The sequence below is a fragment of the Perognathus longimembris genome, chromosome 9 (genome assembly GCF_023159225.1).
Source record: "Perognathus longimembris pacificus isolate PPM17 chromosome 9, ASM2315922v1, whole genome shotgun sequence".
In the NCBI taxonomy this organism is placed as follows: domain Eukaryota; kingdom Metazoa; phylum Chordata; class Mammalia; order Rodentia; family Heteromyidae; genus Perognathus; species Perognathus longimembris.
Genome location: NC_063169.1, coordinates 57,055,522 through 57,078,656, shown reverse-complemented (window position 1 = coordinate 57,078,656; position 23,135 = coordinate 57,055,522).

The window sequence follows — 23,135 nt, the reverse complement described above, 5'->3', positions numbered from 1 at the left end:
TGCAGAAATGTTCAAAGCTTTGGAGAAGTTAGGACTAGAAGGTCCGTAAAACAATAAAGGCTGTATATAATAGACCAAGAACCAACATCAAACTGAATGGACAAAAAGTGTAACTATTTCCCCTAAAACCAGGAACAAGGCAAGAATATCCACTCTCTCCACTCCCTTCAATATATTTCTGGATATCCTAACCAGGGCAATGTGTCAACACAAGGAAATAAAAGTGATTCACATAGGAAAAGAAAAAAAATCAAATTATCCCTATTTGCAGATACCATGATGTTATAGAGAGAAAATCTCCATCCTCTTGCTCCATCCATCAGATCTTGCTGATGAACCCCTTTGACAAAGTAGCAGTATACAAACTCAACCCACAAAATTCAGTAACCTTAGTATGATTTTCTTCCCTATGCTTCCATTTCCTTATGAATGGGGCAGTGTCATTCCTTCTGATGGAGGCATAGAATTCCATTGTTTATATGTGCCACATTTTCCTGATCTGCTGAGGGGTATCTAGGTTGGTTCCATGTTTTAGTGATGACAAGTTATGCTGCAATGAACATAGTTGTGCTGGTGGCTTTAGTGTGGTCTTGAAGTGACCTAAACCCAAAGAAACATAAACCCTGTTGGGAGCCTAGCCTGCAGCAAAGCTCATCCTGACCTCTGGCTATGTTGTTATCGTAAGTATGTGCTAGGACATTTGCTTACCAGAAAGTCAGCCCTAATCTGTAATTGCTTTACTATATGTCCTTTGGAGTCCATTCTTATGTTAACCAACCTCACCCTGTCTTTACTGCCATCAAATGTTGCCAATTTCAAAGCCTGTTTGTGTTCTTGAACTTTAGTAACCCTAGGCTATTCCCTGGTTCCTAAACTGCATATAAACTGGAAGTTAAGAATAATGGGGGGCTGGGGATATTGCCTAGTGCCTTGAGCAAAAAGAAGCCAGGGACAGTGCTCAGGCCCTGAGTCCAAGCCCCAGGACTGGCCAAAAAAAAAAAAAAAAAGAATAATGGAGGCTGCAGTCTTGAGCTACAGTCTTGAGATGCAGACCTCCTGAACCCCATCTTTTGTCTCTTGTCTTTTTTCTCTTGTCTTGTATCTTTCTTTTTCTTTAATCCTCGCCCCCTCAACCAGGATTCCCTTTCATTGCCAGCTGTCTCTGGCAAAACCCTATGGTGTCCTTCATAGGGAATAGCTAGTACAGGAATAGACTAGTCATGGTAAAAGACCAAAATACCCCCATAGCCACACCCATATGACCACATAAGAAGATGCCAAGTGAAATGAACTCCACGTAAGGGAAACAAGAGTTATAGCACTGTTGTAATTATTCTCAACATGCCATGTGAACTCGTACTACTTTTTTTTCCTCTTTTTCCTTGTCTTTTTGTTTGACTGAGTGGTTTGCCTAGTTTTGTTTCTCTTATAGTGCCTTCCTGTGGCTGTACCCTTGCTACCACTGTACATCTGAGTACCCTGGATACTGTTTATACGGGTAATAGAACTGAGGAAGTGAGAGCAAATACCAAAATGGATAGACAAAGAACAAAAAGACAAACCATTCAAAAAGCAACACTTAGAAACCATTTGGTATAAACCAACTGCACAACTCTTGAGGAGAGAGGAGAAGGGGAAGGGAGAGGCGGGAATAAGGGAGGAGGTAGCAAGGAAAACACGAAATGTATTCAATGCCTTTTATATGAATCTATAACCCCTCTGTATCACACTTTGATAATAAAGAAAAAAAGAAAAAAATCAGTAACCTTTCTATATACAAACTGTGTAGAAGTAGAAAAGGGAAATCATGAAAATAACTCCATTTACAATAGCCTCAAAGAAACCCTCAAAACCAAAGACATAAAAGATCTTTATAGTGGAAACTACAAAAATATGAAGAAAAAAATCAAAGAGGACGGCAGGTAATGAAAATACCTTCTATATTCATGAAAAAAAGTGGATGGATATCATGAAAATGACCCTATGGCCAAAAATGATATGCAAACTCAATGCAATCCCATCAAAATCCCAATAACTGTCTTTATTAGGATTGAGAAAACATTAAAAAATATCATAGGGGGCTGGGGATATAGCCTAGTGGCAAGAGTGCCTGCCTCGGATACACGAGGCCCTAGGTTCGATTCCCCAGCACCACATATGCAGAAAACGGCCAGAAGCGGCGCTGTGGCTCAAGTGGCAGAGTGCTAGCCTTGAGCGGGAAGAAGCCAGGGACAGTGCTCAGGCCCTGAGTTCAAGGCCCAGGACTGGCCAAAAAAACAAACAAACAAACAAACAAACAAAACATAGGGATCAAAAAGTGACCTAGAATAGCCAAGCAATTCCTGGTTAGAAAAGCCATGCAGGTGTTATCACAATATCAGACCTCAAACTCTATTACAGAGCCATAGTAACAAGAACAACTTGGTAATGGCACAGAACATATAGAACCTAAAGATCAATGGAATAGAGTATAAGACCCAGAAATAAAAGCATACACTTATAGTTGCCTGATATTTGATAAGGGGGTCAAAGACATACCATGCAAAAAAAGAGATTTGGAAAAACATTAAAACTTAAAGATACAGGCAAAAAACTTTTTGAACACAGTCCAGTCCTAGGTGCACAACAGATAGCAGAGAGACTTGACAAGTGAGAAGATATCAAAATAAAAAGTTTCTTCACAGCTAAGGACATAGTTGCTAAACTAGAAAGAAAGCCAACCAATAGGGAAAAGATCTTTACCATCAATAAATTAGACAAATATCTTAATATCCAATATATGCAAAAATGTCAAAAACTAACCCCTCCCAAATTTAATAAACAAATCACTATATAGGCAAGGGAACTTAGGAAAGGGCTCTCAGAATAAGAGGTAAGAATGGCATAGAAACACATGAGGATATGCTCATCACCTCTGATCATAAAGGAAATGCAAATCAAAGCCACTCTGAGATTCCATCTCACCTGAGTAAGACTGGCCAACATTTTGACTTCAAATGAAAACGTATGTTGGCTGGAATGTGGGGAAGAGGAACCCTACTGCACTGTTGGTGGGAATGTAAACTAGTACAACCACTCTGGAAAGCAATCTGGTGGTTCCCCAAAATGCTGAACATAGAACTTCCCTATCACCCAGCTATACCACTCCTAGGCATCTACCCTGAGCATCATGAACCAGGATATGATAAGAACACTTGCACCTCTATGTTCATTGCCGCACTATTCACAATAGCCAATCTATGGATTCCATACAACAGATAAATGGATCCAAAATGTTGTACCCCCACACAATGGAAATTTACACAGCCATCAGAAAGAATAAAATAACCTCATTTGCACAGAAATGGATGGAGCTAGAGCAAGTAATTTTAAGTGAGGTAAGCCAAGCTCAGAGAGACAAAACAGATTCTGATATATGGAAGTTAGATCTAAAAGACACTCAGATATGACAAATTACACAGGATTGTAGATACTCACATACAGTGCGACCAAAAGAGGAGAGCATGACAAAAACACAATGCCGAAGACTCTTTTCGTACTTATATAAAATAATATACAAAGTGAAACAAACCCCAAGATAATGAAGCAAAAGACTTTTATTTTCTATTTCTTTTTGTTTATGATTTTAGTTTTTAAGGATTCTATCTCCGTTACCTTATGTATGGTGTATTCACGTGTATGTTTTCAGGAGGGTGGAGGGCAACGTACAGAACTTGAGGTAAGAAGAGTGAAAAAGAGCATCAGTGGAGCTCACTGGACACTGAAGAAAGTGACCTGTACAACTTGTGGTTGGAGATGGGAAGGAGGGACTGGGAGAGAAAAAGGGAACAGATGACACTGTATGAAAGGAAATGTACTCATTACCTGGCTCATGTCATTGTATTCCCTCTGTAGATCACCTCTGCATTAACAAAAATTAAATTAACACTTTAAAAAGTAAAAATATTTTTTAAAGGAAAAACTAATATTGACAAAAATATTATCACAACACAACAAGTATCAGACTATAATACCACAACCTTTTAAAAATGTAATGCATAATAATGACAGTAATGTTTCATGCTGCTATAAAAATGCAAATCTGTATATAAAATGCAAAATTATTGTAATTGGTAATACTAAAAGAGAAAATAAAATGCCATTACTGTAATGGAAATTAAAATTAGTCATGGAAAACAGAATGTCCTGTATAATTATAACTTTCTCTAATCTTGACAACTTCACTGGATGGAATACAGTATCTATAGACTTCTACTTGTACCCAGTTCCTCCGTTTGGTCTCACAAGTTAAATATAACACTGGAAGTGAGACTTAAGTTTCTAAATCTCTTGTCAACTTAACAGCATGTTGGTTGAAAATTACATAGTCCACTAGCTCTAATGTATTCCTGTATTTGAAAATCAGCCTTCTCAGATTGTCCTTTGTATCAGCATTGCTTTTGAGCAGCCATTATCTAACAAACCTACACATATCCATGCAGACGTTATCAGAGAACCACAGGGTCTTATGCAGAGCTAGGCTCCATTATAATGAGTCTTTTAGGTACATTGTCTTGAGTAACAAGGATCCAGCTCAGAGACAAACTTCTTTATGGTTCTCATCTGTCTTTTAGAAACAAGTTGCAGTGTCATTGAGACACTATGGAGATTTGTGGAGGTTTCCTCTGGGAATGGTTATTTTAGATGACCATAAAATGTAAGAAAACTTAAAGAAATTCTTAAGTAAGAGTTTAATTAGCTTTCAAATGATTCTCTCAGCAAAAAACACAAACGAGTCTTCTGTAAGGAAGTATCATTTGCAAAGTAATGATAATCATGTGTTGTCCTACTTTTCATTTTTCTTTCAATTTTGATTACAGGTAATCACAAATAATCATTTCCAAGGTAGTAAATATTTTTAAATTATTCCTAGATAAAATTCATTTAGCAAGAAAATACTGAGGTAGATGGTTACTGCTCTATCAGGAGTTAGCGCCTGCTCAGAATGTTATTTTTACAAATTTACTCAGCCAAGTTGAATTAAATTTTTAATTACAAATTTTTGCATTCTTTCAAAAGTTTTGAATCATATTATTTCTTGCTTATATTGTGTTTTACAATTTTCATAGGTTATCTTGAATATTTAGGAATGATATTTAAAAAATTTGTAAAGGTGATGAACTGGGGTGTCACAGTTACATAAGTAAGGTAATTAGTACAATGTTACTGCCTCCCTCATTCATACTTGCTTTCCCCTCCCCACTTCCCTCACCCCTGCCCTAAGTTGCAAAGTTCATTTCCAACATAGTGTTTAATGAGTGTCATTGTTGCATTCATTCATCCTTTGCCACCCCCCTGTTTCTGTGATTCCCTTCCCTTCTGTGGTTCAGATAAACTTATACACAGACTGAGTGTACACTGTTGTTTTGATTTGTATTTCTTTTATGGCACTCTTTCATGTATCTCTTGGTCATTCTCATTTTCTCTTCAGAGAAGTCTCTTTTTAAGTCTTGAGCCCATTTATTGAGGGGACAGTTGTTTCTTTGAGGATTTGTTTTGGGGAACTTAATGTTTTGAGTTAGAAGTATATTTTAGATATGAAGCCCTTGTTTGTTGTATGGCTAATGAAGATCTTCTTCCAGTCTCAGGGCTTTTTACTTTTCTTGTAAGATATATCCTTTGCCGTAATTGATTTTGGTACCTTGGGTATTGTATGTACCTTTATCAGAACTAGGGAAAGGGAACACCAAAATGGAGAGACAAAGGGAAAAAGGCAAGCCAATGCAACAGCAATACTTACAAGACAATATGCAGTAAACCAACTGTACAACTCGGGGAAGGGTGGGGAGGGAAATGGGGATAGGGGAAGGTGGGAGAAAAATGAAGGAGGAGATAATAAGTTGGATAATAAATGTACTCACTGCCATACATATGAAACTGTAACTTCTCTGTGTTACTTTGACAATAAATAAATAAATAAATAAATAAATAAATAAATAAATTTAAAAAGTGTACAGAAAACTACAAAAAAAGAAATAACTGCAAACAGTACATAATAGAAACTTCTTGTTTCCAATTCTTGGAGTGCATTTTGATACACTTCATGATATATGGCCACATGCACCCAGTGATTGGGCTATTGTGATCCTTTGCTAAGCATCACATAGACATATTTTAGTTACTATAAGTAAGGGAAAGCATCCAACCTACATTTCTTTAGACCTGGCTTGCTGATTTATATTTATACAAATATGTAAGTAATAATGTAAAAATGGTGGTGAGTGTCTTCACTTGTTTTCATACAAGTTTCTCTCTCATCAACAAACCAGATGCACAAATCATGATTATTTCAACCATCATTGGTATTTTATCAAATTGGGTCACATTTCAATTATATTTTCCTGTAAAGAAACATGTTTTTTGTCAAAGTAGGATTATAGATTGTACTTTAATTTTGTGGACTTGATTCCAGCATTACATATATCTGGATTATGAAACTGCTCTTTTCTTATTAATGAAAAGGAGCCAGCCAAGCCCAGGTTCTGGGAGCTGGAGGAAGGAGAGGTCAGAGGTCTCTATGTGTTGAGTGCCTTCTATGTGCTGGGCCCACCCAAACTGTTCTGCACATATGATTCTTCTCAATCCTCCTAACACCTAATGAGGTAAACAGCTTCTCTTTTTCTGGGGAGGAAGGGACATCTAGAAGGCTTTCTGTCTAATGGAGACACAGGGGTTTGAACTGAGGTCTTCCAGGAGGAGATATTTTAATGGAGCATTTTCAGTATACCTCTCAGACATGGCTGATTCTGTTCCTTAACTCTTTGAGCAGGGTTATCTTTCCCTTTCTAGCCCCTCACCAACCCCTCCTCCTCCAGGTGTTTCAAACCAAGGCAGACAGACTTTCATGGGTCCTGATCTCTTGAATGACAGAGATGAGGACCTATGGAGACTGAAATCCACTGGACCCAGGGGAGAAATTCTCAAGATCAGAGAAGCTCCTTTCAAACTGACTCCGGATGAATTGTTGGAGATTAATCTTGCCCCGAAGGAAATATCCACGTATTTGTCTGTGTTTATGAGTGCCCTTCACTAGTTACTTTAAGGGGTGGTAGCGGAAGGCTTATTGTATATGAGCCAGGTCACGGATCTTACTCCTGGCATCTGCCCCTTGCTAACACTATGGCTTTCTATTTCTAGTCTCTTTGAACCTCAGTTTCCTCATCTGCAAAACTGCATTTAATAATATCTAACCTGCATGCTTCACAGCGACAGTAGATGTGATATTTGATTAAACTCAATCCGTAATAAATTGAGCACGAAATCCATGCCTGGTACTTTTCCCATGCATGTCTGGAATCACACAGGGTCCCTGCCCTCAAGTGGTTCATGTGTGCAAAGAAGGGGGTTGGAGGTGGGGAGCAGTGGTTTACATTTCATTAATTTTCTAGTGTGTTCTCTGTCATTGTTTCATTTACAGCATATGATGGCTGTCAGAAGTAGGCAAAGCAAATACTCCTATTCTCATCTGACAGATGGAAGAAACTAAGTCTGCAGAAAGGAAAATGACTTGCTGAGTGGATGGTAATCATATCTCAAGGTACCTACAATTCATTTGCACTGAGTTTACATATATGTCATGTCATCAAACCTTAAAAATATCCCTGTGTGGTGGGTCTTATTACTATTAGAGCTGTATTAGAGGTGAGAGGGGAAACGGGGCCAGATTGTCGGTTCCTGGGAAGGTGGAGTCAAAGCATCTTCATCTATGTGTTTGCAGCACCAAGCATAGGGTAATATGTATTCTCAGCCCTGAATAGAAGGTGGGACATTAAAATGGCTTGTATCAGAAAAACAAATAGTGAGTGAGCATGATTATATCTTAGGATGTTGACTAACAAGCCCTGGGAACTTTTCTCTTTTTGTTGTTGTACTTTTGGGTTATTTTCTTTCCACATTTCATGTACTCTAAAACAAAATTAATGCTTCAACAAGATGCCTGTACCTTTGAAAAAGTGTTTCAACTGGACACTGCAAGATTAAAGACAGAAGTAAACTGTAAAAATAATACTTAGTGTGGGAATTAGAGGTAACGATTCTGAAATTGAACAAGTATAGTACAGCTGAATATCTACATCATTAACATAGGTAGAAGTCAAATTTCTTATTATCAGACAAAGCAGTTAAAAATGAGGAAAGGAATGTTAGAATGACCTATATCACTGACTTCATTAAATTGCATTAGAGTCAGTCATCTTCAATAATTATGTGTACCTTGGTAGGCATGCATAAGTGAATAATACCCAAATAATTACAAATATGTGTTAGTATTTCACTTAGTATACATATATATTCTCTGACAGTTGGGAAGGCTAGAAACAGTTGAACTCATAAGACAAAAATAACCCCCAGATCCAGTAAGTCTTCATTGAAAATGAAGTCTCTTGTTTGGGGCAGGGAAAAAAAATCTCTGAGGGAAGGTGAGTTAAGGAAAATGATCAAGCTACAATTTATTTGTATAGATAGATAACAGATAGATAGATAGATAGATATGTCAAAATAAAACACATTTGTACATGAAATGGTACTAATAAAAACTGTGAAAAATTACCAAACAAACATCAAATTAACAGGAGCTTTTTAGTATCCTGTCCTGGATTCCTGGGCCAAAAATCTTGAATAGAAACAGAAAGGGGGAAATGCAGTCAAGAATTCAATGTAAATATTGTAAAATTAAGAATAGTGAGGGAAGGGGTGTGCTGGGGTATAGATGAGACTGTTGAAGTGGTGACACTAATCAAGATGCATTGCATTCACAAACTGCTTTCTTGAATGCAAACTTCTTCATCAACTTAGTATTTGGGTGTGAAATGTAAAGGAGAGACAACAATAAAGAGTTCCCAATGACCAAAGCAATAAAACACATTTAGCTACAACAGATAACATATTGGATTGTAATCAAATGTGTACAGCAAAAACAAATGAATTTAAAATGATATAAGTACACAACTTAACAAATGAATACGAGAGAATAGAGACATTTTCTTCACACAATACTATCATATCATGTAAATTTGATAGTCCACTTTCATTAAATAGAGCTTAATCCCATAGTCCAATCTATTCACAAGGAAAACAGGTTGCAACCTCATCCTAGAGGATCAAAAACATCCTGTGAATTATCTGACAAGTCTTTTTCAAAACTCTGAAAAGAAAATGACAGATGTCATCGCAAAGCAAGAGATAACTAATAGTTAATAAATTACCTTGCACTTTATCAGGTAGAGAAACAGGAAATACCAGGTTAGTTGTTACATACGAATAAACTGTTAATTGTAATATACTTGTGTTTGTTTTGTAATATTCACAAATGTAGAATTGTAACATAAGATTTCAACAGTAAGATAAATTAGGAAAAAGATTTATGGCAATTTCCAGTACTAACTTTGCTAAATTTTATTGAGAATGAGACAAAAATAGTAACTATAGTGTGACGCACTTATTTGCTCTTGAAACATACATAGAACAGAACAAAAAGTAACAAATGCTGCACACGTGAAGGGCACCAAAGAATGGAGCTTGCAAAACTGGTGGTTGTTTTGAATGAGTGAATATGGCTTAAGAAATTACTGTACACCATTGTAGATTGTATAAACACAACATTTCAGACTTGCTAAATTAATAAAAATATTGTGCCTGGGAGAATAAATCAATATTATCCTTATTATTACATTTTTACTTTTTAAGCTTTTAAAATTTTTAAAATTTGGAGTGAGTTTCAAATGGAGATACATTGTACAGCTCTCAAAAATAAGTTTTCTTTCTTATATCCTTACTCTATAATCATACCTTTGCTTTTTTTTAAAACATGGTTAAATTATTAAGGTGACGTACAGAAGGGTTACATTTACATACATAAGGTAGTGAGTACATTTCTTGTCAAACCTGTTACCTACACCCTAATTTTTCCTCCCACCTTTCCTCCTCCCCAATCCACCCTCCTACCCTGAGTTGTACAGTCAGTTTACAACAGACTGTTAGTTTCCAACATATTGCCTTATGAGTATTGCTGTTGCATTGGTTTGCCTTTTGCCTTTTGCCTCACCATTTTGAGGTTGCCCTTCCATTTCTTAATTCAGACAAACATATAAATAATACCCAGGGTACCAAAATCAAATATGGTAACAACAGGGGCTAAACCATAGGGAAGATAAACAAAAGAAAAAAGAAATAATTTCACACAGTGCATTAAAATAACAACAATGATAAACCACTAGTTTAAAATCTTTATGTTAAAACTAAGAGGAACCTAACAGCCACCTAGTTATGAACCTTTAGTATCCACACTTCCCCCTTCTTTTCTACATCTTGTTCTGTGTTGCCTTCAAGGAAGTGATAGCCATGGAATGGTCATTTACAAAAGCAATGACTTTCTCTTGAATTCTATCTAAAGGATGTGTTTGTGGCCATACTTGAAGTATAACACTCATTTAGTAATAAATCACCCATAGTTTTTTAAAATAACATTTCTTTTTTCCCCATCTTAGATTTGCTTGTAAGCAAACCATACAGTGAACATTCATTTCTATTGAAGAAAATCATTTAGTATTTTTTTCTAAGGAGCAAATTGAGGACTAGAAAAAATTCTGCAACACCTTTCATTTCACTGTTTTAGGGTAGTTTTTTATTCTGTTTTGTTTTGTTTTTACAGTTTCCTAGTTTACTTTTTCATTTTCTTCAGCTATAGATTCCTGCTCTTGCATCTCTTCATTTTAGAACCTACTATGATTATATGTGATATATTTTGAGGTATCTGTTTGTACTGATCATAGGTCTTAGGGTTTTCAATTCTATGCATTTGTCCAAGACAAAAGAAGAACAAAAATACTTTTACAAAACTGTTTAAAAGTGTATATAATCATTAAAAATATATAATACCCAATTGTCCTTCACGTGTAGAATAGATTAAAAATGGTAGCATATTCAACAAAAATAATAGAGATTTCAAAATGATTAAACTACTGATAATGGCAAAACAAATGAGAAAATTAAGAATGACTGTCAAAAACGTTATGCTGTGTGAAAGCTGTAGGTAAATATGGAGCAGAAATAACTTGATATTTCTCTTTCTATAGTTTCAGCTGCCCAGGGTCAACTACAATGTGAAATTATTAAGTGGAAAATTTCATGGAAAAAAATTTGTAAAGTTTAAATTGGGTACCACTCAGAGTAGCATGAGGAAATTTTACACTATCTCTGTCTCAAACAGATAAAGAATCTATACTGGGTGCATCTTTGTCCCTTTATCCACATTCTAACTCTCTCAGTTTTCAGATCAGTCACTAAGGTACAGAAGAAATTATGTGTAAGGATTTTACTTAACATCCCCCAAATATAAGTGTTGTAACACATATTTTACTTAACACCCCCCAAATATAAGTGTTGTATTTCATATAGCATAGACAGGCCAAAGCAAAACCATGTAGTGCTTAATTTAAGTGAAAAATTTCACTGCAGTATATTGTTATAGATTTTGTATTTTATCATTATTATGATGGTAATGCCAAACTTACTGATGAACACTTATCATACATACATGTACATACATATGTATATATATATATGCAAGGAAAAGCATTGTTGGTACAAGATTTAGTATTATCTATGACTTCAAGAATATTTTGGTGGTCTCTGAATGTATTCATTAGATGTAAGGATACATTAGCCTATTATTTAATTAAATTTCTATGAAACATGCCACTAAATTTTATTTTAAAATCTAGAAATGGCTCATTTATTTTTTAGTAACAGGAAATGATTAATATCTGCTGCAGTTCAGTAAATAAGCCTCATTATTGGGTATCTATCTGAGGAATAGTTACATTATACAGATATAATCAATTCAAAAATTCAGTTGAATTAAATCTTACATTTTCATGCTTCATTTATTTTTTTAATTCTTAAAAATGCCACTATAATAAATTATGCAACACTCAGAAAGAGCTTACATAAGGGTGGTTTGGGAAGGTAACTGATCTTGAGACTATGGAAGAAAGAATAAAATTTATACATTTATGACCTCACATTGCTAAACGAGGACATGATGCCTATGCCAGAGGCGCTATCCATTAATTGATCAAACTCAAAAAGAAATGAGAGCTCAGAAACAGGGCATCAGGCAAATATCCTCTCTTCTTAAATGTCATGCAAGACTGTGTGTCTATCAGGCAGCTACACTGCGCAGGATTTATTATAATATTACTCAGACTAAACTGCATTAAGAAAAATCAAGGGCAATACTAATATTTCTAGGCAAATTTAACAGGGAGAAGCCATCATTACTCCCACCTCATTATCTAGTAGTTAACATTTTATTGATCTTAAAAAAATTCCCAAATTTTGGTAGGGGATAGTGCTTGACATAATACTGTATCACAGCAGACTATCTACAGAAAGACCAGAGAATGAAACTAGAGGAAAGACAGGAAACATATAGGCTAAAGAAACTTGAAAGATGTTAGAAAAACACACATACAAACACACACACAACACAATGAGATATATATATATATATATGATCTACATATATATCAGTGAACTCTATGGTCTTTGAAAAAGGGGTGAGGAGGGAAGCATGTTCACGACAAACAAAATATTTTAAAGATATATCATTTTGTAAATGGAATATGTTTAAAGAACAATCTAAATAAAATATAAATTTTCAGTTGTAAAGGAAAAACTACCCAGTAAGCTACTTCAGTGCTGGACCTATGTCATCAGGCATCTGTCAAAATCCCTAGAAATTACAATTTATAACAAGCAGGTGTTCACATATGATTATCATGACTGGAAAACATTCAGAACTCTTTGGAGATCAAATTCACTAGCCGTAAGTAAATCCATTTATTTTGCTTTTAAAAATGCCAAAAAACTCACTAGATATAAATACACGATCACAGAATATACAAATGAAAAGTGTCTACATAAAGATATTGAAAGAGGAATGCTTTAGCCAGAACCGCTATTTACCACAAATATCTTTTGTGTGCCTTTTTTATGTATGAGAGGACAATACATCTTTTAAAGTAGATGTGGTCCTGTGACACTCCTTTGGCTAAAATTTTTGAAGTGTTGTGGGTTCATTTTCATGTAGTACCTCTGAAAGCTAATGGAAAATAAATCAGTCCTTTAATCTTTTGACTACCTTGTAAATTGTTTTAATTGACCAAGGTTGAATGAATAGGCACAATAAGCACATCATTCAGCTATTCAAGTAGCAAGAATGAGAATTAAACTTCATTTTTGTGAAGCCAATATGACTTACCATCAATTACTTCAAGTATAACCTTGCCCAATGTAATCTGGAATTTCTATCACAAATGAGCTGGTTCTGTAGCTGCAATCACAAAGCAGGGACAAACTCTGAAATCTGCAATGGCCTTGGCTTACTAAGTAATGGATAGTGACACATCTGATAAAGTAGTCTGGAAAGATAGTGATTATCCTTCTCTGCAGTAGCCAAACATGGTAAAACTCTAGACTATGGTCACTTGGAAGGCTGTTTGTGTTTGCAATAAGCTTGAACTCTTAAAAAACAGTGGAAAGTAATGTTCTTAGCAAGGATTTATTGGTGATCACTGTTCCATGAAAGGCATTAAAATAAGAGAGAAATTTAGGGAAGACCCTCTCACCTTCTACTGGGTATAAAGAATAATGGAGAGGCACACACACCTCCATGAAACTTTAGTGTAAGACAACTTTGGTATAAGGCCAAAGAGTAAAAAGGTAAAATGTGTTATGATGGTGTCAGTCATTATATTCTTTATTTTTCCAAATTTTTATTATCAAACTGATGTACAGAGAGGTTACAGTTTCATACGTTAGGCATTGGATACATTTCTTGTACTGTTTGTTACCTCGTCCCTCATACACCCTCTCCCTCCTCCCCCTTTCCCTTTCCCCCCATGAGGTGTTCAGTTCACTTACACCAAACAGCTATGCAAGTATTGCTTTTGTAGTTGTTTTTCTTTCTTTACCCTGTGTCTCTCAATTTTGGTATTCCCTTTCAATTTCCTAGTTCTAATACCAGTATACATGGTTTCCAATATACTCAGATAAGATTACAGAGATAGTGTAGGTACAACCACAGGAAGGTGACACAAGAACATCATCAATAATAGAAGCTACGGATACACATGGGATGTTAAAGTAGTTACAACTGTGATATAACAATCGTTTCCATAACATGGAGTTCATTTCACTTAGCATCGTCTTATGTGATCATGAGGGTATAGCTATTGGGCTCTTGTGATCCACTGCTGTGACTTGCCTAAACCTGTACTAATTATTCCCAATAAAGGGGACCATAGAGTCCATGTTTTGGGTTCATGCATCTGAATAAAAACCCTAATATTTGATTTTACATCAAAGCGTGGTAGTCTCATATACTGACCATTTAGACACAAGGGCAAGAGGACAAGAAACTTAGTAATTACGAGAACTGTGTTTAGAAAGGATTAAAGGTATATGGGATTTTCCTTTCTTTCCTTTCCTTTTTTCTTTTCTTTTGGTCCCATAAAATCTACTGGCTGGGATTCTCCATGAATTATTAAGATTATTAAGATGATTCAGTAAAATGCTTCTCCAGAAGTAAAGAAGCATGAACATCCAACAATTAGAAGAAGTATGAAGATTCAACAATTAGAAGGACCACAGGATTTAATTGTTATAGGAAGAAGCAGGTTCAAAAAATAGCTCAGTTTACAAAAGAATATTTACTCTTTAGTGCTTACTATAGATACGTATTCATAGAATAAAATAGCCAGAGAATAATATAATAACCTCAAAAAGTCAACTAGATAACCTCCTGGGGGGATTATATCATAATCAAGAAATATTTTGGATTCTCAGGTTGAGGACTGTCACAGAACTCACAGAAGCTTTAAAAATTTTTAGATTTCAGTGACAGCTATGTGACTAGAAACTATGGAATTGTAATTAATTTTTCTATTTATTCACTTAATTATTTTTCAGTTGACCAAGTGTTATAAGTGAAAGTGTGTTGTCAGTCTGAGGGAATTGATTGAGGTTTTGCCTCCTGATCTGATTGATACTACCCCACTTTCACTGAGTTCTAACTTCATGACTTATAAACTTTCAATTTAGTGGCTTAACAGATTTCATTCTTTATCCAGGTACAGTATGTGATTGTTACTGGTTTTGCTCAAACATTAAGTCATATCTATTAAACCACTCTTTCTGTTAACTTTCATAGTACATAAATAAGTATGCATTTGCTTGTAATTATAATGCCACAATGTGTGGATGCTAGTGGCAGCTTTGAATATGTCAGATAATCTTGAAAAGGGGAGAATGCTAAATAGATAATCAATTTACTACCAATAGTGAAGTCTCTTCAAACTTCAATGGCATAAAACTCTCTAAATAGTGTGATTGAGAGAGTTCAAAGCCTTTATCTCAATACTGAAATTCTATTAGTATATAGCTTTCACTTAAACATGTAAGTGTGTTATTTTCTTAACCATGGTAGTGTCTTATTTTCATCCTATATTCCAGTTTCCTGACATTCATAGACAATTATTAACATTGTAAGGAATTAGACATACCATAAATGTGTGTCTTTTTCCTGGAATAATACCTTGTCCACATGGTAATTGCTCTTTTATTAGCCTCCACTCAAGACTCTTCTTTCTGATGAAACTTCATCTAACATTATTTACAGCATTCCACATTATAGGTAATATCAAAACATTTATAACTACACGCTGTAATAATTTACCAATACAAGTATGCTTCAAAATACAAACTTCTTGACATTGTACAGTTGCCACTTCAAAAATAATTTCTGTATTCTGAGTGTTCATATCCATGTGTGGCATCGGGAAGGTAAAACGGGCCTCCTCTTATTTACTATGGGTTCGTGTATGAAAGACATGTCACAAATTGTGATTTGGATAGGGCAGACACTGGTCATATACTTTTCTGAAGAATCTGAGTTATGTAAGACTGGCCTCTATAGTGGTTGTACAACATCTTTCCATGACTCATTATTCTGTTACAAGTGGCTCCTATTTCTAAAGTCACCTCATCATTCAGGCACAAGACTGGAATCTGATAAGATTACAGAGATGGTGTAGGTACAACCACAGGAAGCTGATACAAGAACATCATCAATAATAGAGTGTATTGGAAACCGTGTATACTGGTATTGGAAGTAGAAAATTGAAAGGGAATACCAAATTTGAGAGACACAGGGTAAAAAAAGACAAACAACTAGAAAAGCAATACTTGCAAAACTGTTTGGTGTAAGTGAAATGAACACCTCCGTGGGGGGGGGGGGGAAGGGAAAGGGGGAGGAGGGAGGGGGGTATGAGGGACAAGGTAACAAACTGTACAAGAAATGTATCCAGTGCCTAACGTATGAAACTGTAACCTTTCTGTACATCAGTTTGATAATAAAATTTTGGAAAAAAAAAGACTGGAATCTGAAACTGGATTTACACAGTTACTAAGAGTCTTAGAAGTTATGTTCAATAAAATTCCATTTGCCAGGATTTACTCCGATAATCTTTCCCATTGGCAAGAGAAACCAAGACTTCTTGGGTTATCTCCCCAATCTCTCTCAGTAGTCTTTACTTCATCCTCTATCTTCTTCTCTGTAATTTGATTACCTTCCTTTCTCTTCCACCTTTCCACTCTTCTAATTCCTGACCACCAAATTTCTCCAGTCTTCCCAGCCACCCACCCTGAGCTGACCAGCAAGAAGACACCTCTGAGCACTTAGAATTAAAAATACATATTCAGGGCTGGGGATATGGCCTAGTGGCAAGAGTGCCTACCTCATATACATGAGGCCCTGGGTTCGATTCCCCAGCACCACATATACAGAAAATGGCTAGAAGTGGCGCTGTGGCTCAAGTGGCAGAGTGCTAGCCTTGAGCAAGAAGAAGCCAGGGACAGTGCTCAGGCCCTGAGTCCAAGCCCCAGGACTGGCCAAAAAAAAAAAAAAATAATACATATTCAAGTTAGACCCAATACAGATACAATACAAATCTACATAGAGATAATTGCCATCCATATTTTAATTATTTCATCTGTCTTTCTGTCAGAACTTGGTATAAATGTAAATAATTCTCTGTGCTGATTAATGTAATCTAAATAACTCCTAATGTACACTGACTTAGTGAAATTATAAAGTACATATTACCCTTGAGCAAGTAATTCATTTCCAATTTATGATAGCTAGTATATATCTTAGCTAAATATACAACCAGAATGAAATAGTACTCCTCCTGCAATGTTAATATTTCTGATAGCAATTTGGAGATACTGAATTTGACAGACGGGAAGATTTGCCCAAGGTCAGAAAGATTCTGCCAAAGTATCTGTTGCCATGGTATTTCACTGTAGGGTATCTTGATCTACTGTCTATTTTATTATTCTTGTGGAAGCTAAGTTACTTTCCCAAAAGTGAAAAACATTTTGAAGGACCTTTCCTTTGAAATAATTTTTTAAAGGGATAGGGAGTTAAAATGAACTTTGAAATATTGTTCTGAAATGATCCATATGACAATGTTTTGCAAATACACAGACACCACACACTGATGTGTATATATACAGAAACACACATACACATTTAGAAAATAAAAACAATGTAAATTCAGGTGACTTTATTTTATTACAAATAAAATTATGTCTTTTGGAGAAAATGCAAATACATCTTGAATTAAGCATTTATATTAAGATATTATATGAGTGAATATCATGATCACACATCTAAAGCAATGCTAAGAAGGAATATGCACCCATGGTATCAACATTCACATCTCTATCTCTGCTTCTCTACAAAGGGAATGACACTGCTTTCTCCAAATGTTGGTAGATTTAGTTGGTTTTGAACAAATGTGGGGTTAAAACTATTTATTAGTTGTGTATAATTTATGTTTGATAAACAAATTGGTGTGGGTTTGGGGATTTAGCTCAGCAGAACAGCACTTGCTTGGTAAGTGCAAAACCCTGACTTTTGTCCTCAGCTCTGAAAACAAAAACAAACAAACACACAAGAAAAGAATTGGTACTCATATATTCAAGTGATTTGTTGATTTTCCAGGATATTTTTAAATTGTATTGATCATCCATCTATCTTTACTTTAATGTCTATCTATCTATCTATCTATCTATCTATCTATCTATCTATCTATCTATCTATCTATCTATCTATCTAATGTACCAGTCCTGAGGCTTAAACTCAAAGCCTGGGCACTGTCCTTTAGCTTTTGCTCAATATTAGCCCTCTACCACTCGACCCACATCTCATACGTATATGGCCTGTTTGGTAGTTGGAAATAAGAGTGTCACAAAATTTTCTGCTTAGGTTGTGCTCTAAACCATAATCCTCAGATCTCAGCCTCCTGAGCAGCTGGAATTAGAGGTGTTATTCATCAATGCCAGCCTCTCTTTTATTTATTTTTTAGTATATGAAGCTCATTGGCTTGTTGAATGAAAAGTCATTCATTTTTTAACTTTAATTAAGGAAATGATTAATGATCTCAATTTATATACCTACATATGGATAAAAATAGGTGATAGATGATACGTGTTTAGGCAGCAAAATGAAGAGAAATAGTAAATATACAGATCTTTTCTTTGGATCAGAATAAACAAACATCAAATTATGATTAAAAACTAGCACCTTTATGAAACCCAGGAATCAGTTTTCCGAAAATTTTTAATTGGAAATGTATTTTTCTTTTATATGTTTTTCACTTTAACAATGAATTGATAGCAAAATTGATACACTGTGTAAATCAGTGAGGAAATATTCATCGTTTAAAAAGAATGATTTTGCTGAATAAAGGAAATATTGAATATCATTTACTTACATGGAATAATATGCCTAAATTCCAAGGAAGAGAGGAAATGACAGTAAAATTCATAATCCTAATCACACAAAAATGGGTATGTGCATGTATACATGTTATTAAATTTTAATAGCAATCCTTATATCATAAAACTGGACTATTTATTTATTTATTTATTTATTTATTTATTGCCAGTCCTGGGGCTTGGACTCAGGGCCTGAGCACTGTCCATGGCTTCTTTTTTTTCCAGGCTAGCACTCAGCCTCTTGAGCCACAGTGCCACTTCTGGCTGTTTTCTATATATGTGGTGCTGGGGAATCGAACCCAGGGCTTTATGAATAAGAGGCAAGCACTCTTGCCACTAGGCCATATCCCCTGGAAATATTGGTTGAAACAGTTAATATCCAAAAATGCTTTAAATGATAACTTTTTCAAATGTATAACAACATTTACATGTGTTGATTATCCATATTATGTAAAACTGGAAGATGTTAATAAAATTATATTAAGTGAAATAAAATATATACATCATGTTTTCACACAGCATGCTGATTCTAGCCTCTCTCTATCTTTGACTTTATTTTATTCAAAATCCAGCACATGACATGACTCCTATTTATTTCAGGAGTCAATCACTTTTCTGAAATACTCATCCTCTTTGTGCTACCACCAATACCTCCTCTGGTATCTTATAGAAGTTATATATGTAAAGTTGTCTTTGCTTCTAGAAAATTATTTTCTAGAAGGCTATAACCTTTTTTTTTTCAAACTTGTAAACACAGGATATATATGGGGGGTATGTGAGACTCGCGTGCGCGCGCGCACACACACACACACACACACACACACACACCTCTCTTGGTCTTGAGCATTTTGGAAATTAATGCATTAAATAACCACAGCCTTGACAGGGTGGTGTTGCCCGCTAAAACAAGCACTAGGATTCTAGAAAATAAGAGTGAAAATGTTGCTGCATTTCAGAACACAAAGAAGAGAGACGGGGGAACCATTGTTTTACCTAGCCTTACATTCAGTTTATTCTTGAAAAGTTATTTTGAATACCTTATTGTTAATTGAGCTCAGAGTAAATCATACCTCTGTGTTTTTTTTTAATAATAACTCAGAATACAAGAAAAAATTGGAACAGAATAAATAGAAAGTAGTTTTGAAGCAATTAATGGGTATGTACATATCAATCTACAAATTTTTAAGAATGTGTTCATGACAGATTTATTTTTGATAGTCTCAAATTAGCATCAAGTAAACACTCATTAATAGAATAAAAGACAAATTATGTTGGGAAACAATAAAAGGAATGGATTGAAAATGCTTAAAATAACACATACAAATCTCTAAAGCGCAATGCTGAGGGAAAGGAAGTGACCAAAGAGGCAAATCGTGTATGGATTTATTCATATAAAATGTAGAAAAAAAGGAGACCACGTATAGTGAAACAAACCAGAACACTGAGCTTGAGATAGGGATTGTCTGAGATAATGAAATCATTCTATATTTCTTTTTTTTTTCAAATTTTTATTATCAAACTGATGTACAGAGAGGTTACAGTTTCAAAAGTTAGGCATTGGATACATTTCTTTTACTGTTTATTACATCGTCCCTCATTTCCCCACCGCCCCTTTTCCTTCCCCCCCCATGAGGTGTTCAGTCCACTTACACCAAATAGTTTTGCAAGTATTGCTTTTGTAGTTGTTTGTCTTTTTTTACCCTGTGTCTCTCAATTTTGGTATTCCCTTTCAATTTCCTACTTCTAATACCAGTATAGACAGTTTCCAATATACTCAGATAAGATTACAGAGATAGTGTAGATACAACCACAGGAAGGTGATACAAGAACGTCATCAATAGTAGAAGCTACAGATACACATGGGACATTGAAAGTAGTTAAAACTGTGATATAACAATCGTTTCCATGACATGGAGGTCATTACACTTAGCATCATCTTATGTGATCATAGGGTATAGCTATTGCGCTCTTGTGATCCTCTGCTGTGACTTGCCTAAACCTGTACTAATTATGCCCAATAAGGGAGACCATAGAGTCCATGTTTCTTTGGGTCTGGCTCACTTCACTTAGTATAATTTTTTCCAAGTCCTTCCATTTCCTTACAAATGGGACAATGTCATACTTTCTGATAGAGGCATAAAATTCCATTGTGTATATGTACCACATTTTCCTGATCCATTCGTCTACTGAGGGGCATCTGGGTTGGTTCCAGATTCTAGCTATAACAAATTGCACTGCGATGAACATTGTTGTGCTGGTGGCTTTACTGAGATTTTGTCTGTGGTCTTTTGGATAGATACCCAAAAGTGGGGTTGCTGGGTCTAGGGGAGTTCTATATTTAGCCTTCTGAGGAATCTCCATACCGCTTGCCAGAGTGGCTGAACCAGTTTACATTCCCACCAACAATGAAGTACGTAGGGTTCGCTTTTGGACACATACCCTCCAACAGTTGTTATTGTTAGTTTTCTTGATATATGACATTCTTACTGGGGTGAGATGGAATCTCAATGTTTTCTGATTTGCATTTCTTTTATGGCTAGTGATGTAGAGCACTTTTTCATATGTCTCTTGGCCATTCTCCTTTCCTCATCAGAGAAGTCTCTTTGTAAGTCTTTAGCCCACTTGATGAGGGGGCTATTGGTTCTTCGTGGTTTTGTTTTGGAGGAAGGTAATTTTTTTAGTTCTGCATATATTTTAGATATGAGGCCTTTGTCCATTGAATGGCCGGTAAAGATCTTCTCCCAGTCTGTGGGCTTTCTGTTTATCTTGCGAGCTATGTCCTTTGCCGTGCAGAAGCTCTGCAGTTTGATGCAGTCCCATTTGTCCAACCTTTCTTTGATTTGTAGCCTTTCTGGGTCTCTGTTAAGGAAGTTCCGTCCTGCTCCAAGGAGCCCAAGTGTTTCTCCTACTTCTTTCTTCAGTGTTTTCAGGGTATCTGTTTTGATTTTGAGGTGTTTAGTCCATTTGGAATTGATTTTGGTGCAGGGTGATATATAGGGATCTAGTTTTAGTTTGTTGCATGTGTTGAACCAGTTTTGCCAGCACCATTTGTTAAAGAGGCTATCTTTCTTCCAAACTATTGTTTTAGCTCCTTTATCAAAGATTAAGTAGGCATAGTTCTGTGGGTTCATTTCTGGGTCTTCAATTCTGTTCCATTGGTCTTCAGGCCTGTTCCGGTGCCAATACCAAGTTGTTTTTATTACTATAGCTTTATAATACAGCTTGAAGTGGGGTATTGTAATTCCTAGAGCACTGTTCTTTCTACTTAGGATGGTTTTTGCTATTCCAGTTCTTTTATTATTCCATATGAATTTCTGGATTGCTTCCTCTATTTCATTAAAAAATGGTGTTGGGATATTAATGGGTATTGCACTGAATTTGTAGATAGCCTTTGGCAATATTGCCATTTTGATTATATTAATCCTCCCAATCCAGGAGCATGGGAGGTTTTTCCATTTCCTTAGTTCTGACTTAATTTCGTTTTTCAAGCTTTTATAGTTCTCATCAAAGAGGTCTTTCACTTCTTTGGTTGAGGTTATTCCTAGGTATTTTATGTTTTTTGAGGCTATTGCAAAAGAAGTTGCTTTCCTGATTTCAGCCTCGGTCATCAGGTCGTTAGCAAAGAGAAAGGCCGTTGATTTTGGGGGGTTTATTTTATATCCTGCAACCTTGCCAAAGTTTTGGATCAGCTCTAGTAGCTTGGAAGTAGAGTCTATGGGGTTCTTTAGGTATAGGATCATGTCATCTGTGAAGAGAGAAATTTTAACTTCATCTTTTCCTATTTGGATCCCCTTTATATTTTCTTCTTGCCTAATTGCTCTGGCTAGGAATTCTAGTACTATGTTGAAGAGGAGGTGAGAGAGTGGACATCCCTGCCTTGTTCCTGATTTTAAAGGGAATGGCTTTAGTTTTTCGCTATTTAGAGTTATGCTTGTTTGTTGGTTTGTCATAAACTGCCTTGATTATATTCAGGAATGTTCCCTGGAATCCCAGTTTTTCCAGGGCTTTTAGCATAAATGGGTGCTGGATTTTATCGAATGCTTTTTCCACATCCAGAGTTAAAACTATGTGGTTCTTTACCTTGCTCCGATTGATGTGGTGGATTACATTAATTGACTTGCGTATATTAAACCAAGCTTGCATCCCTGGGATGAATCCAGTTTGATCGTGGTGTATGATTTCTTTGATGACCTGTTGAAGTCGACTGGCCAGAATTTTGTTGAGAATTTTTGCATCTATGTTCATCAGGGAAA